We start from the raw sequence: 9,161 nt of genomic DNA, 5'->3' as shown, positions 1-9,161 counted from the left end.
ACTGATTCTTCTGTATTTCACCGCTTTAGTATAGGACCTTTACTCACATCTCTTTACCTAATACTTTTGGGTTGTCCCTTATTTGCAATACACCATAGTTGGCATTGGAGATACAGTGACAAACATGATGGACATTGCCTTTATGAACCTTACATCCCTTCACAGAATAGATGGTCATTAAAAATTTGTTGACTTGGGGCGCCTGGGTGGCTCAGTCGTTAAGCATCTGCCTTCAGCTCAGGGAGTGATCCCGGGGTCCTGGGATTGAGCACCCCATTAGGCTCCTCCCCTGGGAGCCTGCTTCTTCCCCTCCCACTCCCCCTGCTTGTGTTCCCTCTTTCACTGGCTGTCTCTATCACTGTCAAATAAATAAATAAAATCTTTTAAAAAAAGAAAAAGAAAAAGTGGAAGAAGTGGAAGAGGAAGAAGAAGAAAGGGGGTGGCGTGGAGAAGAGAAGGAGGGAAGGAAGGAATGAGGGAACGAAGGAACGAGGGAAGAAAAATCTGTAAGTACTGACAGCCCAGAAATTTTGTCACACTTTTAATGTCCCTAGAAGCCTAAAGGGCCAGATATTTCATAATTAGAAGTTATAGTTTACACAAATACATACTAATATAAATCCAAATAAAGATTATGAAGTTGTTTCCATAAAAGGCTTTAGACCAAGATTTGGAAACTTTCATCCCCGAATTCTGCTTAATTGAGAATTTCAATGAGTATAAAGAAACTTTAATTGTCTGGTTTTATGTACATAAAATAACTATATGGGTCCCAAAATGATTTTCAAAAGAATCTTTATTGCACTTAACTAGTAATTTGTACCTAATGATAAATCACAAAATTTGGTATGGACACAAGATAGAAGGGGAATTAGGGGGATGGGGTCAAGGGAATCTATGTGTCTTCTTGTGGGTCTACTAGCAGAGCAAGGAGCTTATAAAAGTAAAATTTTAAGAAACTCTTTTGAAGTAATGGATAGCCCATATTGTCATCTTAATCCACATTACCCTAAGCATTTACTTATGTAAATGTGTATATATATATATGTTTTTATATATTATGTATGTGTATATACATATATATAAAACTTCATTTTTCCCTCTTTTCATGGTCATGCTTTAAGACAGGGAGTTATAACAACAACGAAAATGAGAATAATAACAAATACTTCAGTAACTCTGTGTATCAGCCACTTTCCTGAGTGCTTTATTTATATTAATTATTATTAACATTAATATTACTTATATTAATTTTCATAACAGTTCTATAAGGAAGGCATGAAGAATCTGCATTTTGCAAATGATGAAGTTTACAGAAACAGAAAAATTAAGTAACTGGCCTAAGTTCACACAGCCTGGAAGTGGCAAAGCTGGACTATGAACTTTGAAGTCTGACTCCCAAGTACAAGCTTGGGAGTCAGTAACTGCACTGTACTCTCTTTTGCATTAGCATAATATGTACTGCATTGTATGTGACTGTTTAAGCTTCTGACACTCCACTGCAAAAGACCTTTCATAATATCAACAAAGAGTTGTATTTATTTATTTATTTCCCATTCACGGTTCCCAGCTGTGTTCAAATTTGTATCTTCCAACCTTGGGCAGTTTTCTCTCTCTGTGTCTTACCCAACCTTTTTTTTTTTTTTCTTTTTTCTTTTTTTTTTAATTTCAGGGATAATTTTTTAACTAGTACATGTAAGTGATAATTGGCCACTTAGCTTTAGGCAGATACTATAACTGACTGCCTCTCCTGCCAAAGCTCAAGAAATATTCACTGAGGGCCTACTCTATGCTAGGCAAAGAGCTAGGGATCCAAGAAAGCCTGGGACATCTGGGTGGCTCCGTTGGTTGAGCATCTGACTCTTGGTTTCAGCTCAGGTCATGATCTCGGGGTTGTGGGATTGAGCCCCACATTGAGCTACGTGCTGGGCATGGAGCCTGCTTGGGATTCTCTCTCTCCTTCTGCCTCGGCCTCTCCCCCGCCCCCGTGGTTCTCTCTCTCTCTCTCTCTCTCTCTCTCTTTCAAATGAATGGATAAATCTTAAAAAAAGAAAAAAGAAAATAAAGCAGACCCAAATAGAATCTTTCCAGATAACATAGTGAGTGCTTGAGTGAGATCTGCAAAGGGTCCACTGAGAAAAGGGATAAGGTATGGAGTTTGGGTGCCCTCTATCTGAACAAGGGAAGGAAGTGTCTTGAAGAAAGGTTATTTGAGCTAACAGGGCCAAGATTGTGAGAATAAGAGTGGTGGTGAGATGGATCAGGAGAGGAAAGTTTAATTAAGCAGAAATCTTAAAGTACTGTGGAATATGAGAGATTTAAAAGTTGGGGGAATTCATGAGCAGGTTGGCAGAAAATCCCAAGTTTCTACTGTCACCCAAGGTGACATCTCATAGGGGCTAAAAGTCTCAGCTGCTTCACTTCTGCTGCTGCTTTAGTTCAGTAGGGAAACTGCTGCTTGTTTGTTCCTAAAACTTCCTAGAACTGCAATCAGCAGCTACAGCCTCTCTTGCAGTTAGGAGCAAAGGTCTCCACAGGAAAGGGTGCACATGATTTAAGATGACTTCTGCCCACCTAACCTGCTTTCACTGTTTAACTGTGTTTTTGTTTGTTTTCTTCCTTGCTGTTCCCCATTCCTCTCTTTAGGCCTCTCCCCAGCTTTGCAGAACCAGCTGGGAGTAGGAATGAGCTTTGGAATAATTTGTTTTTCTTTTAAAGGAATTTACTCTCCTCAGGAAAAAAGAACGCTCGCACAATCTAGAAGCAGCCTATCTATAATCAGGAGTGAGCGTCCTCCATCTCTGAGATGCTTAGGGATTCTTAGCTGAGGTGACAGGCTCACAAAGGAGTCAATTAAAGACCAAGAAAGGAGGGGAAAGGCAAGAGGGAAGAATGAATTTTGACCCAAATATGAGCACTATTTTTTTCTCCCTCAATAACAAACATGGTCCTGGTGTCAGTTGTTAAGAGGGGAGTGCACTGTTTATGACACAGGCTGTGTCCATGTCCCCATGTCTTCCTCCTGTTTACCATCATCCTTCCAATGCCATCTTCTCCTTCCAGCTTCGGATGGCCCCCAGCTGAGGGACAGCAGAAGAAAATTATGATGGCAAGAGGGGGAGAAAGGAAGAGCTTGGAAGGAGGTAGATAAGATCACACCAGGCAAGTGTGATACAAAACAAAGAAGGATAATGGCCCAAGGAGCAACCCCATTGAAAGAGAAGCCAAAGAGCAATTTCTCAGGGCTGCACACAGTAGGTAATATTTTAACACAAAATTACTGTCACTCATAGGTAAAAGTGGCCCAAGCAGTGTACAGGACCCTAACTATATCTGCTACAAATTGCAATAAATTTGGTTACGAGTAACAGAGAAACTCAACTAAAAGTGGCTTAAACAAAGTAAGCATTTCTTTCTTTCTTGGGTAAAGGAAATTGGAGACAAGCAGTCTAGGACTAGCAGGGCAGCCCAGGATGCTTCCAAGGACCCCCCATCTGTCTGCTCCACCATCCTTAGAGTGTCTTCCATCTTCACGGTCACCCTGAGGTTCAAGATGGCAAGTAGAGCTCTGGCCTTCAGACCTTCATTTCAATCCTCTGGAAGGAGCAGAATAAAAACAAGAGGGGGAAAAAGGGCCCTTTCCAGCGGAGTCCACTCCCTTTTCACAGTTTTTATCTCAGTTACCAGGAGTACAAGACCATATCTAGCAACAAGGGAGCTGGGAAAGTAATCTTTATTTTCAGCAGCAATGTGCTCAGCTCAAGCCTGAAGAAAGGCTCCCACCTCTCTATCTTCTATGTTGTCCCTATACAGGGTGAGCACATACTGAGGACCGAATGCAGCTGCTGACTAATTAACTCAAAAACAGGAAACAATTTTACTATCAAGAGTATGGGGGCATAGGAAAGGACATAAACTTAAGATCAAAGATGTGTTATTTTGTAAACATGAGCTTAAAATGTCAATGGAACTCTCATTAAAACCAAGACTTGACTTTTAGCTAAATCCACCAAAAATGTATACTATTACAAATGCTCCAATGTAAAGAAGTAATCTGGTAAACTAGCAAAGCAGGCTCTCTTTTTAGAATAAATATTGGGCCTCAATGGTCCTATTCATTGCTCTGTCTTCAGCACCTGTAACACTGAATGAATGAATGAGCTACAGCAACTTTCTAAACAGTTTATTGTCTTGATTTTCTCATAATCCAGACTCCCTGCTTTTTCCTGTGCATTTTAAATACCTAGCATGTTCTACATGTGATTTTAACTCTGTACCACAATAGGCTCCCACTCTGAAGTTTCTTCTGCCTGTGAATGCTGCCTCCCTGAGAAGGTTTCCAGCTCTTTCCACATATGTCTCAGCTGGACTAAACTAAAGCTACAGTTAATGATGCTTCCAAAGGCCATTCCTTTGGTGGTCCAGTGAACACTGATAAATCAGTCTTGGCTCATCCCTAAAATCTGACTTTTATCCCTCCATTTTGCACTTTCTAGGCTTTGGGTAATTTGTGCTATGTCAATGACAGCATGTTATGAGATGATCTTGGTAAAGTCTCCCTAGTTGGGTCCGAGCATGTCTGAAGCTAATTTTTCCCTTCTCATAGAAAGTGAATAGGATTAGCAAACTATCCACTGTTCTCAAGAAAGGCACTGCCAAAGTCTCTGTGCTTCTTTCAGAAAGATAGACTGCTCATCTTCCCCAGGGGAAAACATAAAACATCTGCGAATATTCTGCTAATGCCTCTTTCAGACTGCTGCTTGCTTATTCTTCTGAAATATACGTCACTATAAATAATTTAGGAAGAAATCTGACCCATATCCACCACGAAAAGTTAAGAAAATTATAATTGATGTCACCATGGGCTAATAATTTTGCCCTCAAAAAAGGTAATGAAAGCAGTCAGGACGACCCCTCTCCTTCCCCGGTCCTTTATTGACAGAGTTGTTCTGGAAACTCTAGGCTCTTGGCTCCAGGCTATGGACAGACCCCTATGTCTCTGCCCAACTCCTCACCAAGAGAAACATCTTCCTTTTGGAATCTGGGACTGGTTGGACCACCAGATAATCCCAGTTTTGGTAAAGAGCTCAAAGCACAGATGGCAATACCTGGCCATTGTGTGACATTGTGTTTAATAAGGAATAAAGTGAGAGTAAAGCGGTCTGACTGGTCTCTGTCTTTAGGTGGCCTTCTCACTGCTACAAAAAGAAAAAGAGAAGTATAGTGTGATACAGAGAAGGAAGGCACCCTGATTCTGACAGGCCTTGGGTACAGTGGAGGTGCTCCTCTCCACTCTTTCCTTGCGTAAGTCTGACAGATCCACTTCCATCAGGTCCACTCTTCTCCAGCAGGCCCAGCTGAGGCTAAAACTTCAGCCTGCCTCTTTAGTTGATCCTGTTCTTCCTTTACCATAGGAAAGGAGTAGGACTGTCTTGGTTTGGGTTCCCCAAAGGCAAAGACTGAGTCAAAAACTGGGGTGCAATGGCTTCTTTGGGGGATGACCCTGGAAAGTCAGAATAAGAATGCAAAGTGTAGAAGGGAAGGAAGAAAGGCCAATATCCAGCCAGTTACCATTGTGGGCAAGTGGGGCTCAATCCTGCTGGGGACCCTCTGAAGAGCCTTGTAGAATGAACCTCTGAAGGATGGCCAGGTGAGGTGGGACCATTTATTCACAAGCCCGAGTCCCTCTTTGGTTGAGAAATGCCTTCTGGAGCATACTTCCAGCTGTGTGTGTGCACACACTGAGATACTGAGGCTTTGGAAAAGCCCTGAGGCCAAAAAAAAAAACAAAAAAAAGTTGAAAGACCAGACAGTGGGCACTTGAAGAGAGAAGCTTTCAGCCTACCAGGAATTGTCGACCACACTTGCAGCTGAAGGTGGCACATGAGTAAGAGATGTGACCACAAGTAACTTGTCTACTACGAGGACTGCATTATGGGCTACCATACCAGTCTTCTCATTCTTTTACCTTTCCACTGGGCCTCTTTTGATTACGTCCCTAAGGTACTTAAGGAGATGGCCTGAAACTGTTCCCCCTGAAATTGTTATGATTCCCTCCTCATGGCTAGGCAATAGTACGCCATTCATCAATCATGTTCTAAAGGTGTCTAATTTTCTCACTCTGGTTTTCCTTGGCCTCTGAGTGGGCCTGGCCCCTGTAACTGGTAGCAGTTAACATTTGTAAGCTTGCAAGTGCTCTAGCTTGCAAATGGAAAGTGATCAATATATATTTGTTTTTTGTTTTGTTTTGTTTTTTTAAGATTTTATTTATTTATTCGACAGAGATAGAGACAGCCAGCGAGAGAGGGAACACAAGCAGGGGGAGTGGGAGAGGAAGAAGCAGGCTCATAGCAGAGGAGCCTGATGTGGGGCTCGATCCCATAACGCCCGCCGGGATCACGCCCTGAGCTGAAGGCAGACGCTTAACCGCTGTGCCACCCAGGCGCCCCTCAATATATATTTGTTGATGATTCTAACAGGGAAACTCTAACTCTTAGAAATACCGTTAAGCGGGAACTTGACTAGTCATATGAAATCAACAAACATTTCTTGCAATAAGTACTTCAAAGAAAGGAAAAGAGAGCAGATGGGTAGTTAAATGGAAATTCATGGAGCTTTTATGCACAGATGGAGTTACTATGTTTCCAGTATCTAAAGTCTCATCTTTGGCAGACAGAGGAGTCATATTATCTCTGGGTGGGGGAGGAGGGTTAGGCTCTAAAATGTAAAAATGGAATTCCAGTAAAATCTCAGGCTTTTTTTTTTTTAAACAGTGTGGGGAGGGAAAATATCAGATTCAAAAATATTCTTGAAATCTCTTTACATTTCATAAAATATAGTGTGTATATTTTGTTTTTACATATTTGACAGAAATTCTTATGCGCACTAGGTCTGAAACCCCTGACTATTGAAAGAGTCTACCTAAAGATAGTTAAGCATTTTTAATCTTTCTGCCTTTAAGATTTAACTATTGAATCCTAAAAGGAATGGGAGGTATGTGGTGAATGCTACTATGCTCCTGCTTGCCAACAGGGTTGCTCTAATCCTTGTCACTCCACTCTATGCTATTAGATTTGAGATGTGCTTGTCAGTATTAACCCATTATTGGTGAAATGTTCTGCAGATACTTTCTTCCAGCTGGGCATGTGTCCTTTGACTTGGCTTATGGTGATTTTTGCCATGCAAAAAGACCTTTAAAATTTTTTAATGCAGTCTTTTCTTTCACTGCATATGTATTTTGAATTATAGGTAAAAAGCCTTTTCCCACATGCATGTTGTAAAGAAATTCATCTGCATTTTCTTTTAGTACTTATTTGGCTTTATTCTTTACATCAAGATCTCTACTTCCTTTGGAGTCTATTCTTGTGTGTAGTGTGAGGTGTAGATACAATTTTATCTTTTGTCAAGTGGTTATATTCTGGTTTTCTTAGACACAAAACACTGTGTTCTCTGCAGCCACACATCTGTAAGCTCTCTCATAGGGTGAGTCACTTCTGCCAGTAGTGAATCACATGCTTTTTTTTTTTTGGCTTCAAAGAGTACTATTCTCTGAAACTGTTTAAAGATTCTAGGGGTGTACCTTATCTGGAGTCCTAGTGCTTCATGAACAGAATATTGTATTTGGAAAGCACTTTTCTGATGGTCCAGCCCTGCTCAGTGATTGTGGAAATCGTAAATAAGGTGAATGTTATGTTTCCCATGTTTTAAGGAGTTCACCTGGTGGAAGCACATGTGGGGTAATTAGAAAACAATTGAAAGCAGCGTAGAATTAGTGAAATGTACATTTTGGTTACTGCCTACGACCAGAAGGTATTTCTCTGCACTAAGACCATGGGTGTTTATGGAGGAGCTGTTTTTGAATAGCTCATTTCAGCTGCAGGTAATGGAGAACCTAACCCGTAGAGGTTAAATGTATTTTCCCCTCTTATATCAAGAAATTTGGAGGTAGATGGTTAGGAGCATTGGTTTGCCAGCTCAGTGTCAGGGATAGCACCTCTACCATTCTGTTGACATTTGGCACATGGTTCCAAGATGGTTGCTGAAGCTCCAGGTATCACATCCAGGTTTTGAAGAGCAGCAGAACATACCACCTCAAAATATGCCACTTTGGCATAAAAATTATTTTGATTTAGAGACACTTGAAAAATAGATCGAAAAGGGGCATTCCGACTTTGCCTTTTCTTCTTGAAAGCAGGAGATACAGCTCCCATGTGAACGATGCTCTCCTTATGCTAGGAGGAAAGAACATTCTTATGACCAATGAGAAGTTGAGGCCAAGGAAAATCTGTGCAAACAGAGGCTGTTAAAATAACCCTTATCTTCCTTTAGCCTTCCCATATGTTTTAGTTACTTTTTCATCATTATTACTCTTTATTCAACCTAGTATAAAAACACTCAGATCCAACCACTTTTTGGGACTTCATTTTCCTATGAAGTTTCCTTGTAGATGTATATACAAAATTTGCACACCTTTGTCCTCTCTTAATCTATCTTATGTCAACTGAAGAGACTAGCTGGCGACCCTAAAAGGGTGGAGGAAAAGTTTTGCCTCTCCTTCAGTTCAAAGGAAGAATAAGATGAGGGTGCATACCAGTTGCATCTATCTCTTTAATAAGAAAAAAACTTGCCCTGAACTTCTTCAGAAGCCTTCTGCTTATGTCTCCTTGGTCAGAACTTGATCACATAGCCACCATGAGATAGAGAAGCAGGGAAAAAGAATAGTTAAGTTTTGCAAACTCTATCAGGAGAAACAGCAAGGGAGAGGTGTTTAGGAATGGCTACTCAAGTCAGCCAGTCAGTGGATCCAGCCACAATGGAGTCTCTCTTTTCTGCTTGCTGAAAGCAGTGCCTGGTATGGTACAAATCCGAAAATGCAAGGCCAGATCTTGTAAAATCTAAGAAGTTTAAATAAGTGGTTTCAGGGAGGGTAAAAACTTCAACAGCATGAGTTCAGGGATCTTCTGGTTAAAGTTCTGCTATTACAGTAGTCCCCCCTTATCTGCAGGGAATACATTCCAAGAACCCCAACAGATGCCTGAAACCGCAGATATGCCAGGCTTTTTCCTACACATACATAGCTGTAATAAAGTTTAATTTATTAATAGGCACAGTAAGAGACCAACAATAACTAATAATAAAATAGAACAATTACAATAATACAC

This window comes from Ailuropoda melanoleuca, chromosome 3 (assembly GCF_002007445.2).
Source record: "Ailuropoda melanoleuca isolate Jingjing chromosome 3, ASM200744v2, whole genome shotgun sequence".
In the NCBI taxonomy this organism is placed as follows: Eukaryota; Metazoa; Chordata; class Mammalia; order Carnivora; family Ursidae; genus Ailuropoda; species Ailuropoda melanoleuca.
The sequence above is the reverse complement of the archived record's forward strand: the minus strand, read 5'-3'. Positions refer to the sequence as shown.